The following is a 15,125-nucleotide window of genomic DNA, read 5'->3' on the forward strand; positions in this document are numbered from 1 at the left end:
TCTCACTGTTGTGGCCTCTCCCATTGTGGAGCACAGCCTCCGGACGCGCAGGCTCAGCGGCCATGGCTCACAGGACCAGCCGCTCCGCGGCATGTGGGATCTTCCTGGACCGGGGCACGAACCCGTGTCCCCTGCATCGGCAGGCGGACTCTCAACCACTGCGCCACCAGGGAAGCCCACAACTTCTAATTTGATAACCTCCTTAAATACTTCTGAAACAAACTGAGGTACAAAGAAATTTTTCTAATTTTCTTTAGAAAAATTTCTTTAAGTAAACAGATTTACATGAATGAAATGAAAAACAAGATTTACAAAATATACACCAAACTGTTTCAGCAGAAAACATTAAATGGACAAAATAGTGATATACCACCAACTCCACTGGTAAATTTAACATCTGACTTTTAAAATGTACAATAAGAAATATTAGTCCGGGCTTCCCTGGTGGCGCAGTGGTTAAGAATCTGCCTGCCAATGAAGGGGACATGGGTTTGAGCCCTGGTCTTGGAAGATCCCACATGCCACGGAGCAACTAAGCCCGCAAGCCACAACCACCAAGCCCACGAGCCTAGAGCCCATGCTCTGCAACAAGAGAAGCCACTGCAATGAGAAGCCTGCACACTGCAATGAAGAGTAGCTCCCCGTTTGCCGCAACTAGAGAAAGCCTGCGCACAGTAACGGGGACCCAACACAGCCAAAAATAAAATAAATAAAAAAAAAAATTAGGCCAACGTAACTGATGAACATAGATGTAAAAATCCTCAACAAAATACTAGCAAACCAAATCCAACAGTACATTAAAAGGATCATACGCCATGATCAAGTGGATTTATCCCAGAAACACAAGGATTTTTCAATATCTGCAAATCAATCAACGTGATACACAATAACAAACTGAAGGATAAAGACCATATGATCACAACAGATGAAGAAAAAGCTTTTGATTAAATTCAACATCCATTTCTGATAAAAACCCTCCAGAAAGTGGGCACAGAGGTAATATATCTCAACATAACAAAGGCCATATATGACAGACCCATAGCTAACATCATACTCAATGGTGAAAAGCTGAAAGCATTCCCTCTAAGATCAGGAACGAGACAAGGATGCCCACTCTCACCACTTTTCTGCAACATAGTTTTGGAAGTCCTAGACACAGCAATCAGAGAAGTAAAAGAAATAAAAGGAATCCAAACTGGAAAGGAAGAAGTAAAACTGTCACTGTTTGCCGATGACATAATACTATACATAAGAAATCCTAAAGACACTACCAGAAAACTATTAGAGCTAATCAATGACTTCGGTAAAGTTGCAGAACACAAAATTAATATACAGAAATCTGTTGCATTTCTATACATTAACAACAAAAGATCAGAAAGAGAAATTAAGGGAACAACCGTATTTAGTATCGCATCAAAAAGAGTAAAATACCTAAGAATAAACCTACCTAAAGAGGCAAAAGATCCGTACTCTGAAAATTGTAAGATGGTAATGAAAGAAACTGAAGATGACACAAGCAGATGGAAAGATATACAATGTTCCTAGATTGGAAAAATCAATATTGTCAAAATGACCATACAAGGCAATCTACAGTTTCAATGCAATCCCTATCAAATTACCAATGACATTTTTCACAGAACTGAAAAAAAAACTTTTTTATTTGCATGGAAACACAAAAGACCCTAAATAGCCAAAACAATCTTGAGAAAGAAGAATGGAGCTGGAAGAATCACGCTTCCTGACTTCAGATTATACTACAATGCTACAATAATCAAAACAGTATGGTACTGACACAAAAAGAGACACACAGATCAATGGAACAGGACAGAAAGCCCAGAAACAAACTCATGCACTTATGGTCAATTAATCTATGACAAAGGAGGCAGGAATATACAATAGAGAAAAGACAGTCTCTTCAATAAGTGGTGCTGGGAAAACTGGATAGCTACATGTAAAAGAATGAAATTAGAACATTCTATAACACCACATGCAAAAATAAACTCAAAATGGATTAAAGACCTAAACGTAACACCGGATGCTATACAATGCCTAAAGGAAAACATAGTCAGAACACTCTTTGACTTAAATCACAACAATATTTTTTTGGATCCATCTCCTACAGTAATGGAAACAAAAGCAAAAATAAACAAATGGGACCTAATTAAACTTAAAAGCTTCTGCACAGCAAAGGAAACCATAAACAAAATGAAAACACAACCTATGGAATGGGAGAAAATATTTGCAAACAATGTGACTCAACCAAGGGATTAATTTCCAGAATATAAAACAGCTTATGCAGCTCAAACAACCCAATCAAAAAATGGGTAGAGAATCTCAATAGATATTTCTTTGAAGACATACACATGGCCAACAGGCATATGAAAAGATGCTCAACATCACAAATTATTCGAGAAATGCAAATCAAAACTAAAATGGGCTATCACCTCACACCAGTCTGAATGGCCATCATCAAAAAGTCTACAAAGAGGGAATTCCCCGGTGGCGCGGTGGTTAAGAATCAGCCTGCCAATGCAGGGGACACGGGTTCAATCCCTGGTCCGGGAAGATCCTACATGCTGCGGAGCAACTAAGCCCATGCGCCACAATTACTGAGCCTGTCTGTGCTCTAGAGCCCGCGAGCCGCAAGTACTGAGCCCGCCTGCTGCAAATACTGAAGCCCGTGTACCTAGAGCCTGTGAAGAGAAGTCACTGCAATGAGAAGCCCACACACCACAACGAAGAGTAGCTCCTGGTTCGCCACAACTAGAGAAAGCCCATGCGCAGCAACAAACACCCAATGCAGCCAAAAATAAATAATAAATAAATAAATTTATTTTAACAAGAAAAGAAAAAACAAGTCTACAAACAATAAATGCTGGAGAGGGTGTGGAGAAAAGGGAACCTTCCTATGCTGTTCGTGGGAATATAAATCGGGGCAGCCACTATTGAGAATAGTAAGGAGGTTCCTTAAAAAATTAAAAATAGAACTACCATATGATCTAACAATCCCACTACTGGGCATATAGCCAGAGAAAACTCTAATTTGAAAAGATACATGCATCCCAATGTTCACAGCGGCACTATTTGCAATAGCCAAGACATGGAAGCAACCTAAATGTCCATCAACAGTTGAATGGATAAAGATGTGGTGTATACACACACAAACACACACAAAACTGGATAATACTCAGCCAGAAAGAAGAACCAAATAATGCCTTTTGGAGCTACATGGATGGACTTAGAGATTATCATACTAAGTGAAGTAAGTCACACTGAGAAAGACAAATGTCGTATGATATCACATAGGTGGAATCTTAAAAATGATACAAATGGGGAATTCCCTAGTGGTCCAGTGGTTAGGACTCTGCGCTTCCACTGCAGGGGGCATGGGTTCAATCCCTGGTCGGGGAATTAAAATCCTGCGTGCCACGTGGTGCAGCCAAAAAATTAAAGAAAAATATTTTAAAAATAAAAATAAAAAGCATTTTTAAAAACGATACAAATGAACTTATTCACAAAACAGAAACAGACTCACAGACATAGAAAATAAACATATGGTTACCAAAGGGGGAGGGGGGAAGGATGAATTGAAAATTTAGGATTAACAGCTACACAGTATGATGTGTAAAATAGGTAAACAACAAGGACCTACTGTATAGCACAGGGAATCATATTCAATACCTTGTAATAACCTATAATGGAAAAGAATCTGAAAAAAATATATATATGTATGTATGTATAACTGAATCACTTCACTGTACACCTGAAACACTGTAATCAGCTATACTTGAATAAAAGAAAAAAAGAAAAAACTCTAATGGACAAAATATTGATATACTACAAAACTCTACTGGTAAATTTAAAATTTGATTTTTAACATGTGGAAAATTCCAGTAACACACAATTTACAATATGGTTCTCCTGCTGAATAAGAAATATTAGTATACATTAGTTTTTTTTTCCAATTTAGGTTCTTGACATTAAATTTTAGAAAAATTATAACTGAACTCTTATATTTTAATGACCACTGAAACATGGTATAACTATATTTAACTATGCATTTAAGTTATAGCTAAAATCTGTGCAACAATTTGAAAAAGATTTGCACTTTATGGATTATAAAAGCAGAGCTCAAATAAATCAAATGCTGAATGACTTCCATATTTTGGAACTAAAAATTTAATATAAATGTGATCATCAAATAGGCTAATAAGATAAAGTGTTAGGGACTTCCCTGGTGGTCCAGTGGTTAAGAATCCACTTTCCAATACAGGGGACGTGGGTTCAGTCCCTCGTCGGGGAACTAAGATCCCACGTGCCATGGGGCAACTAAGCCCACATGGCACAACTACTGAGCGCATGTGCCTCAACGAGAGAGCCCACGTGCCACAAACTACAGAGCCCACGCACTCTAAAAACCACGCACCACAACTAGAGAGAACCCCACACGCCACAAAGAGCCCACACCGCAATGAAAGATCCTGCATGCTGCAACGAAGACCCCGCATGCCGCAACTAAGACCCGACAGCCAAAAAGATAAAGAAAATAAATAAAATAAATATAAAACAGTAAAAAAAAAAAAAAAAAGGTGAAGTGTTAAAAATATACCATTCAGGGCTTTCCTGGTGGCGCAGTGGTTGAGAGTCCGCCTGCCGATGCAGGGGACACGGGTTCGTGCCCCGGTCCAGAAGATCCCACATGCCGCGGAGTGGCTAGGCCCGTGAGCCATGGCCGCTGAGCCTGTGCTCCGCAACGGGAGAGGCCACAACAGTGAGAGGCCCGCGTACGGCAAAAAAAAAAAAAAAAAAAAAAAAAAAAAAAAAATATATATATATATATATATATATATACACACACCATTCATTTTTTCCTTTGAAAACTATTATTACAAAATAATATAATGTAAAAAACATATGATATCAAATATTAAGAGAGACAAAAAACAGAAATGGTGGTTGGTAGGGTCTGGAGAGACAGGAATGGAAGTTATTGTTTCACGGGTACAGAGTTTTCAATTTACAAAAATGACAAAGTTCTGGTGATAGATAGTAGTAACAGTTACACAACAACGTAAATGTACTTAATGCCACTGAACTATACACTTAAAAATGACTAAAATGGTAAATTTTGTTATGTTTATTTTACTACAGTTAAAAATAAATAAATAGCATGTTTTAAAATAAGAAATATTAAGAATCACTAAGATGAGCTCTTCCAAATTAAACAGACAAGTAAGCCTCACAGATCAGTCTGGTTATTTCGTTGCTTTTTAAACATTACATGGGTTTCTGAGTTCCTAATTTTTTGCCCTACACTATTCCTGGTACATCTCAAAAGCTGCATTACATATTCTAAACAGAAGCATCTGGGTGCAAGTCTTATCACTGACAACTTATTTATCTGAGAAAATGTATAAGACATTACAATTTTGTAATGTTGGCACTTGAACTAGAATAATGTGCTAAGGTACCTACTAAAGTAGAATGAGACTTAGTTCTCCTACTAATCCTTCTCTGAACTGCCCAGAGATTGAGATAAAATGTTCTCGCCAACCACATGGGCATATCACTATTGCACACATGCACAGCACTCGCAGCGTAATACAGAAATAACTGGTTTATAGATTTATCTGTTATTCAAACTCCTTGAGGACAGGAATAGTGTCTTATTCAAATTTTAACATCAATATTCAGCGGAGTACCCGACAATGTAGGTAATCCATAAAAATTTTCTCAACAGTTCTACTGTACTAAAATCATTTAAAAATTCAGATCCAAGCTACTGAAAAATATATGTTGAGCAGATCACAATAAAACATCTCTACATGTAATTTAAGGTTATAGTCAATTTCTAGACAGATTAATTTGAGAAATTAAAATATTATCAGATATATGCTCAAGACAGACAAAATAACTTCTATCAAAAACTATAGGGATGTAAAGCAGTTATACCCCAATAAAGATGTTAAAAAAAAAAAAAAAACTATAGGGACAAGTGATGAATGAAGAGGTAGAAAACAGACCTTCAATTTTCTAATGGTAAGATCTGAATAAACAGGAAGAGGGGGGCTTCCCTGGTGGCGCAGTGGTTGACAGTCCACCTGCCGATGCGGGGGACACGGGTTCGTGCCCCGGTCCGGGAGGATCCCGCGTGCCGCGAAGCGGCTGGGCCCGTGGGCCGTGGCCGCTGAGCCTGCGCGTCTGGAGCCTGTGCTCCGCGACGGGAGGGGCCGCAGCGGTGAGAGGCCCGCGTACCGCAAAAAAAAAAAAAAAAAAAAAAACAGGAAGAGGGAGGAGACTCACAAACCTGTCAAGAGTACTAGTTCCAGTAATAAAGTGCAATAAGAAAAACATTCTTAAAAATGTGGCAAAAGAAACAAAAGAACAAATAGGGACTTCGTCATACATCAAGGATTCTTAGAGCTTTCATGGAAATGGATTTGGGATTCCGGTCCTCCTGACAAGCTCAGTATCAGTATCACCCACATAAAAGTGTAGTAGACCAGAGTCAGGGGATGGAAAGCTGGAGGCAGAGACGAGAGACCTCTCAGGGACACCCACTGGCCCCTGAGTGTACTTCCTCATTCAATCCTCATCCCAACTACACTCACCCTGAAGAGGGCCTGCTCAAGCTGCCGCTGGATGTGGTTCAAATATTAGAGCTCAAGTTCTTAAACATTCTCTAAAGAAGCCAGATTGTTAAGAGTAAATTCCTCTTCATTAGTACTGAAAAACCTAAAGAATAATAGGGTACCGAAACTTGAGCCTTCCAGAGCCAGCAAAGGCAGCCTGCCTTTGGTGAGTTATCTAAGCAGCTGCTTACCCCAATTAGAGACTGTGGGGGTCAGGGACAGCTCTAACAGGCTGCTTCTATTCCCAGTTGTGTGACCACACTGCTTTTGATAAGCTGCTACATCTCTGACTAAATTGGAAATTTAATCTAATCTTATTCTGGATGTATATAAAGTGGTCTCATCCTACCTATTTATACAGCCCACTTAAAATTCTGCTGAGCTGAGTAAACCTTAAAAAAGATAAACCTAACTGCAATACTTAAAAGTGCTTTAAACTTGTGCCGTAGTGTCCTTATTTCTTTATTTTTTGACTTTTTCATTAAAGACAAGGTAGTGCCAACGTGCAGTAAAAAGGACAACAATGGTATACATTTGTGTGAGGAGAATATACACATTTATATGCCATGTTTGGGTCTATTAATCAATGAATGACTGTGCCAGAAAGCGGATGTGAGGAAGTGAATAAAGGAGCAGAAACTGAACATGAGCCAGAAACCAAGAATGTTCACAGAAAATCACAGTCATCTTCATAAATTGAAAACAGTTACGGGGGAAAAAACCTATCACTTAGAGTCCAGAATCATTTTACCTCACAAAGTACAATGACACTAAACATTCCATAAGTTTCTTTATGTATTTTAACTGCTTTGAGTTAAAATAATGCTTTCTAGAAACATTTCCCAAGCTTATTAATAAAAGAAATGATAATAGTGTTATAATTATCACCTCTAATCATAGGTAATCACTGGTGTAGTATTCTTATTCTTGAGGAGAAAAGTATTATAATTACTACCAGTTACTGAGAATTTACCAAGAGGCACTTTATATATATTACCTCATTTACTCCTCACAAGTTCACTGTCTTCACCCCATTTTACAGATGAAAAGGTGTTAATGGCTCTAGCAATATGGCAGACTAAATAACCAGAAAACCCTACCACTAAAAATATATGCTGGATAAAAAATACAGACATTATTTTAAATGTGTAGCTGAATTAGAAGGAGAACAAATCCCCAGGGACAAAAATAAGAAAAAAAAAAAATTAAAAGTCAAAGTGGGGCTTCCCTGGTGGCGCAGTGGTTGAGAGTCCGCCTGCCGATGCAGCGGACACGGGTTCGTGCCCCGGTCCGGGAAGATACTACATGCCGCGGAGCAGCTGGGCCCATGAGCCGTGGCCGCTGAGCCTGCACGTCCGGAGCCTGTGCTCCGCAACGGGAGAGGCCACAACAGTGAGAGGCCCGCATACCGCAAAAAAAAAAAAAAAAAGTCAAAGTGGCAATTTTGTTGAGTTAAAAACTAAAATTCTAGGGTGACAGGAGGCTGGGGATAATGGGATTAAATAGGTAAGTAATATCAACCTTGATAACCTAAATGCTAGAGTTTGAGTTTCTCTACAGGGTCAGGAAGTAAGACTACAGACCTATGCAAGTGAGGACATTAGAACTAAGACAATCACCTACCACACACATACACACATAACACCAGGGGTATAAACAGGTTACACCATTAGGGAAAGGATAAGCTAGAAAAAATATCTGCCAGCTAAAAACTAAGGAGGAAAACAAGCTTCCGCCTCAAGATAATTTGAGTTGGAGACGTACACTATCAATACTTAGTCTAGGAACCCCATGCCAAATTAACATAAGAATTGGTCCTAGGGACTTCTCTGGTCGTCCAGTGGTTAAGCCTGCACACTTCCAATGCAGGGGGCACAGGTTGCATCCCTGATCAGGTAACTAAGATCCCGCATACTGAACGGTGCAGCTAAAAAAAAAAAAAAAAAAAGAATTGGTCCTAAAATTGGCGGGTCTTCTGAAGTGCCTTACTGAGCAAATTCTCAACCCAGGTCAACAGGATTCCCAAATAAACTTCCACTGAAAGAGAACTGAAAGGCCACAATTCAAACATAATTTAAGTGTTTTTAAGTCAACAGACAAAGCTAACAGCAAGATTAGAATCCTAACATTTTCAGATAATAGAAACAACATGACAGGGCTTGTAAAATTAGAATACATAAAGTGATTAAGGACACTAAAAAGAGAGAAAGACTTGAGAAATATATATATGTAACCCGTAGAACAAATAACATCCAATGAAAGTAAAAGCACAGCTGACAGAAAATTAGACAACTAGACACAGGAGAATAAAAGCTAAAGTTTCTTAGAAATTTTAAAGTATATAAATCCTCAGCTTCGAGAAACACATCAGGGGCTTCCCTGGTGGTGCAGTAGTTAAGAATCTGCTTGTCAATGCAGGGGACACAGGTTCAAGCCCTGATCCGAGAAGATCCCACATGCCGCGAAGCAACTAAGCCTGTGCACCACAACTACTGAGCCTGCACTCTAGAGCCCACGAGCCACAACTACCGAGCCTGCGTGCCACAACTACTGGAGCCCATGCACCTAGAGCCCGTGCTCCGCAACAAGAGAAGCCGCTGCAATGAGAAGCCCGCACACTACAACGAAGAGTAGGCCCTGCTCGCCGCAACTAGAGAAAGCCCGCGCACAGCAATGAACACCCAATGCAGCCAAAAATAATTAATTTTTTAAAAAAACTGGTAAAAAACAGAAAAGAACAGCCCAATGGTGCAAAATATAAAAGGGTGCTCAACTTCATTAATTATCAGCAACTACAAAACAATGTGTATCACCACAAATCCACCAAAAAACTAAAATTAAAAAGACAGACAACTTACAAACATTGGTGAGAAAGTAGAGTATTAGAACCCTTGTACACTGTACACTGCATGTGGGAGTATAAATTGGCACAAGGGTTCAGGAAAACTGGCCATATCTGCTAAAGCTGAACATGCACGCCCTGTGACCCAGCAATTCCACATGTGGGAGTGTAACTGACATAAATACCTATGTTTACCAGAAGATATATGCAAAAATATTCACAGCAGCACTATTTGCAATGGCCCTAAACTGGAAATAACCCCAAAAACCCATCAATGGTAGAATGGATAAATAAATTGTGCAGTATGCCCATAGTGAAATACTATGCAGCAAGGGATACTAAATTATGACCAAGCTGCCCAGTTTTTAAATTTTCATTTGAACACAGTCACACCTACTCATGTAGGTAATTGTCTTCGGCTGCTTTTTATGCTACAACAGCGTTGGGTAGCTGTGACAGAGTCCATATACCTGCAAGCCTAAAATATTTACCATCTGTCCCTTTAAGAAAAAATTTGCCAAACCCTTAAACAGTAACCAGAATGAACAAACTGCAACTACAAGTAATAACATGGAAGAATTTTCCAAATCTAACATATTCTATATGCTTCAAAAATTTAAGTCATGAAGAACAGGTGGTCCAGTGGTTAAAAATTCAAGTCATGAATGACAAAGACAGGCTGAACTATTTCAAATTAATCAAGACTAAAGAGATATAACTAAAATGTGGGATCTTGGTTTAGATCTTATAAGATACATTTCTGAGATAATTAGTGAAATGTGAAGACAGATTATATAGTAGATAATGGTATTGTGTCAATGTTAAACTTCCTAAATTTGATAACTGTATTTGTAAGACAATATCCTTGTTCTAAGGAGATCCAGGCTGCAGTCTGAAGTCTCTACAGTTTTGCCCTCCCTGCTAGATTGGACCCCATGGACATCAGGAACTTCTCCAGTCACTCCAAGAGTGTAGTATCACTAAGATGAGTGATTTGTCTCCAGAAGTACTTTTGTTCTTGCTTCTCAGACTTACATGCTAATCTTGGTCTTTTCCTCCCCCTTTCCAGAAAGTCCTAGAATTTAGCATGATCTTGGCAAAACAATACCATTCTCAGATACAGATAATAAAATACTTAAACCTGTAGGGACCATAATGTTCACTGATTCCTAGTTTTCTAATGCTTCTTTGCCACAGAACACTTTCAGGAGTAGAAAGCTCAAAAAGAAGTCTATCAGGAAAAACTGTTCAAAGTGAAAAATTTGAAGACAACAGATTCCTCTTAGACCTGCCCATTTATTCCTGCCACTCAGGTACTCTGAAGGGAACAATTATAAAACCAAGGATCAGATCCAACTCCTTTTTCTAACAACTCTAAGCCCTTTCTTATTAACTTTCTTTTCCCTAAAATTTATTTAGCACAAAGCATGGTTTATTGACTCAAATAAAGGAAACAGATCATTGAAGTGACAGTCCTCAAACTCCCATCCTTTCCTCTACACCAGACTGACCAAGTTCATGAGAATTCCTGCCATGAAGTCAGTCACGCTTAATGGGTAGCAATTCCAAAGTATCAGTGAGAGATAGCCTACAGACTGTGACTTGTTTAAAATGTCCCAAAATTGTACTACCCAGTTCAATCACATGACCTTATTATTAGAACTGGCTTTGACAACAAATTTTACCCTGAAGTATTCATTACATTCCACCAAAGATAGATATAAAAACCCTATATACGTTCCTATGACAATTTGAAAATCAATTCCAAAAATTTTAATGATAGTCCCTTGAAACTATGTGTATCAATCTCCACAACATATTTCCTTTTGAAGAGTAATAATCATTTCACTGAGTTCTGATAGTTGCTTTAAAATCAGTCAGTACTGCGCTTTACATTTTTGTAGATATTTTAAGAAAAGCTTAATTTCAGAAAGTAAATACGGTTCGGTTCTCTAGCTTATTTTTTTTAAAGAGCCTTCCACTCTCCCTGTCTTTGAGACAGTTACTAACATCACAGCAAAGGTACATCAACCAATAAATATATACTAAACACTTGCAGTGAGTAAGAAGGTAAAGCAAGTCTTATCAATGTTCAACTGAAAACTCTGGCTTTAATTCAAAGGGCACTACAGCATTCTGTTAGTTCTCAGGTTCACAGCTCATTTACACAAAATACACTATGTCTGGAACATAAGTTGAAGAGAAACAAGAAGACATCGCTCTTTGGGACCTTCCTTAAGAACTGGATTTGAGTGCTTCCCTGGTGGCACAGTGGTTGAGGGTCCGCCTGCCGATGCAGGGGACACGGGCTCGTGCCCTGGTCCAGGAGAATCCCACATGCCGTGGAGCGGGTGGGTCCGTGAGCCACGGCCGCTGAGCCTGTGCGTCTGGAGCCTGTGCTCCGCAACGGGAGAGGCCACAGCAGTGACAGGCCCGCGCACCGCAAAGAAGTATAATAAATGTTTAAATAATATGTATGCCTTACATGTACATTTTTACTTTTACCAAAACCACTTTTGCTACACAAGTCAGCAAACTACTTTTTATGTCTTAAAGTACTACATACTACTTCTAATTTCTCAAAGAGCTTTCATTATCACACATCATGTGATTCTAACAACTATGCCATGGGATCAGTAGGGCAAGGAACACGTTCCCAGAAATGGTACTACAGGTCGAAGTGCCTTCACACAAGGTTGCAGAGTGGTAGGATATGGCTATTTAATTCCTAAGCTCAGGGCTCTTCCCATAACACCTGGCTCAAGAAACTATTTGGTGGAGATTCGGTATCTTACATTATTTCAATTTAAGAAATGAATGAGGGCTTCCCGGGTGGTGCAGTGGTTAAGAATCTGCCTGCCAATGCAGGGGACACAGGTTCAATCCATGGTCTGGGAAGATCCCACATGCCATGGAGCAACTAAGCCCACGTGCCACAACTACTGAGCCTGCAAGCCACAACTACTGAGTCCATGTGCCACAAATACTTAAGTCCACAATCCTAGAGCCTGTGCTCCGCAACAAGAGAAGCCACCGCAATGAGAAGCTTGAGCGCCTCAACGAAGAGTAGCCCCTGCTTGCCACAACTAGAGAAAGCCCATGCGCAGCAATGAAGACCCAACATAGCTAAAGACAAATAAAATAAATACATGTATTAAAAAAAAAAAAGAAAAGAAATGAATAAGAGGGCTTCCGTGGTGGCACAGTGGTTAAGAATCCACCTGCCTATGCAGGGGACGCAGGTTCGAGTCCTGGTCCGGGAAGATCCCACATGCCGTGGAGTAACTCAGCCCATGCGCCACAACTATTAAGTGTGCACTCTAGAGCCCACAAGCCACAACTACTGAGCCCACACGCCACAACTACTGAAGCCCACGCACCTAGAGCCCATGCTCTGCAACAAAGAGAAGCCACCGCAATGAGAAGCCCGCGCACCGCAATGAAGAGTAGCCCCCACTCGCCACAACTAGAGAAAGCCCACATGCAGCAACAAAGACCCAATGCAACCAAAAATAAATAAATTAAATTAAATTAAAAAAAAAATGAATGAGGGACCTCCCTGGTGGTCCAGTAGTTAAAAATCCACCTTCCAATGCAGAGGACGCAGGTTCAATCCCTGTTGGGGGAACTAAGATCCCACATGCCACAGGGCAACTAAGCCCGTGCGCCACAACTATTGAGCCCACGCCTCAAGGAGACATCCCACGTGCCGCAACTAAAACCCGGCACAGCCCAAAAAATAAAGTTAATTTTTAAAAAAAAGAAATGAATGAGCTTTATTTTAGGCAAAATCAACTGGTTTTAAAGTCTATCAAGACTTCTGACTGAAGTCGTATTAAAGACAACCATATTTTAGTGCTGATCTCCAAAACCCATAATAATGCTTAAAAATAAAGGTACAGGAGTGCTTGCTGCGGCAGCACATACTAAAATCGCAACAATACAGAGAAGATTAGCATGGCCTCTGCACAAGGATGACTCGCAATTTGTGAAGTGTTCCATATTTTGGGGGGGTTAGCAGATGTAAGCTTTTATATATAGAATGGATAAACAACAAGGTCAGAGAACTATATTCAGTAGCACAGAGAACTATATTCAATATCCCAGGATAAATCATAACAGAAAATATAAGAAAAGAATATATGTGTGCATAACTGAATCACTTTGTTGTACAACAGTAATTAACAAATTGTAAATCAACTATACCTCAATAAAAAAAATAAAGTAAAATGAAATTTTATTCTTTTTTTTAAAGTATTTATTTTGGCTGTGCTGGGTCTTTGTTGCTGTGCACAGGCTTTCTCTAGTTGCGGTGAGCGGGGGCTACTCTTTGTTGCGATGCGCAGGCTTCTCATTGCAGTGGCTTCTCTTGTTGTGGAGCACAGGCTCTAGGCACGCAGGCTTCAGTAGTTGTAGCACGCGGGCTCAGTACTTGTGGCGCACGGGCTTAGTTGCTCCACGGCATTTGGGATCCTCCTGGACCAGGGCTCAAACCCGTGTCCCCTGCATTGGCAGGCGGACACTTAACCACTGCGCCACCAGTGAAGTCCCCTTATGATCTATTTTAAAAGGCAGAATACAACCCATGCACCTATGGTCAATTAAGACATGACGAAAGAGGCAAGGATACACACTAATTATCAGAGATATGCAGATCAAAACTGCAATGACGTATTACCTAACCCCAGTCAGAACGGCCATCATCAAAAAATCTACAAACAGGGCTTCCCTGGTGGCGCAGTGGTTGAGAGTCCGCCTGCCGATGCAGGGGACATGGGTTCGTGCCCTGGTCCGGGAGGATCCCACATGCCGTGGAGTAGCTAGGCCCGTGAGCCACGGCCGCTGGGCCTGTGCGTCCGGAGCCTGTGCTCCGCAACGGGAGAGGCCACAACAGTGAGAGGCCTGCATAGGCAAAAGAAAAAAAAAAGTCTACAAACAATAAATACCGGAGAGGATGTGGAGAAAACAGAGCCCTCCTACACTGTTGGTGGGAATGTAAATTGGTACAGCCACTACAGAGAACAGCGTGGAGGTTCCTTAAAAAACTAAAATTAGAACTACCACATGATACAGCAATCCCACTCCTGTGTATATATCCAAAGAAAACCATAATTCAAAAAGATATATGGGGCTTCCCTGGTGGCACAGTGGTTGGGAATCTGCCTGCCAATGCAGAGGACACAGGTTCGAGCCCTGGTCTGGGAAGATCCCACATGCCGCGGAGCAACTAAGCCCGTGAACCACAACTACTGAGCCTGCACATCTGGAGCCTGTGCTCCGCAACGGGAAAGGCCGCAAAAGTGAGAGGCCCGCGCACCGCGATGAAGAGTGGCCCCCACTCGCCGCAACTGGAGAAAGCCCTCGCACAGAAATGAAGACCCAACACAGCCAAAAATAAATAAATAAATTTATTAAAAAAAAAAAAAGATATATGAACTCCAATGTTCACTGCAGCACTATTTACAATAACCAAGACATGGAAGCAACTTAATATCCATTGACAGGTGGATGGATAAATAAAATATAGTATATATATACAACGGAATATTACTTACCTATAAAAAAAGAACGAAATCATGCCATTTGCAGCAATGTGGATGGACCTAGAGATTTTCATACTGAGTGAAGTCAGACAGAGAAAGACAAATATC

The 15,125-nt window shown here is 40.3% G+C and overlaps 1 protein-coding gene and 1 pseudogene across 4 annotated transcripts in view; one reads left to right on the plus strand and one right to left on the minus strand.

Annotated features, from left to right (window-relative positions):
• The window catches only part of SMARCC1 (SWI/SNF related BAF chromatin remodeling complex subunit C1), a 181,464-nt gene that overhangs the window by 151,510 nt on the left and 14,829 nt on the right, over nucleotides 1-15,125 (minus strand). The gene's annotated exons all lie outside the window — the stretch shown is intronic.
• Nucleotides 13,385-13,482, plus strand: LOC117314062 (U6 spliceosomal RNA; annotated as a pseudogene).

Source organism: Tursiops truncatus, chromosome 10 (assembly GCF_011762595.2).
Source record: "Tursiops truncatus isolate mTurTru1 chromosome 10, mTurTru1.mat.Y, whole genome shotgun sequence".
Taxonomy (NCBI): domain Eukaryota; kingdom Metazoa; phylum Chordata; class Mammalia; order Artiodactyla; family Delphinidae; genus Tursiops; species Tursiops truncatus.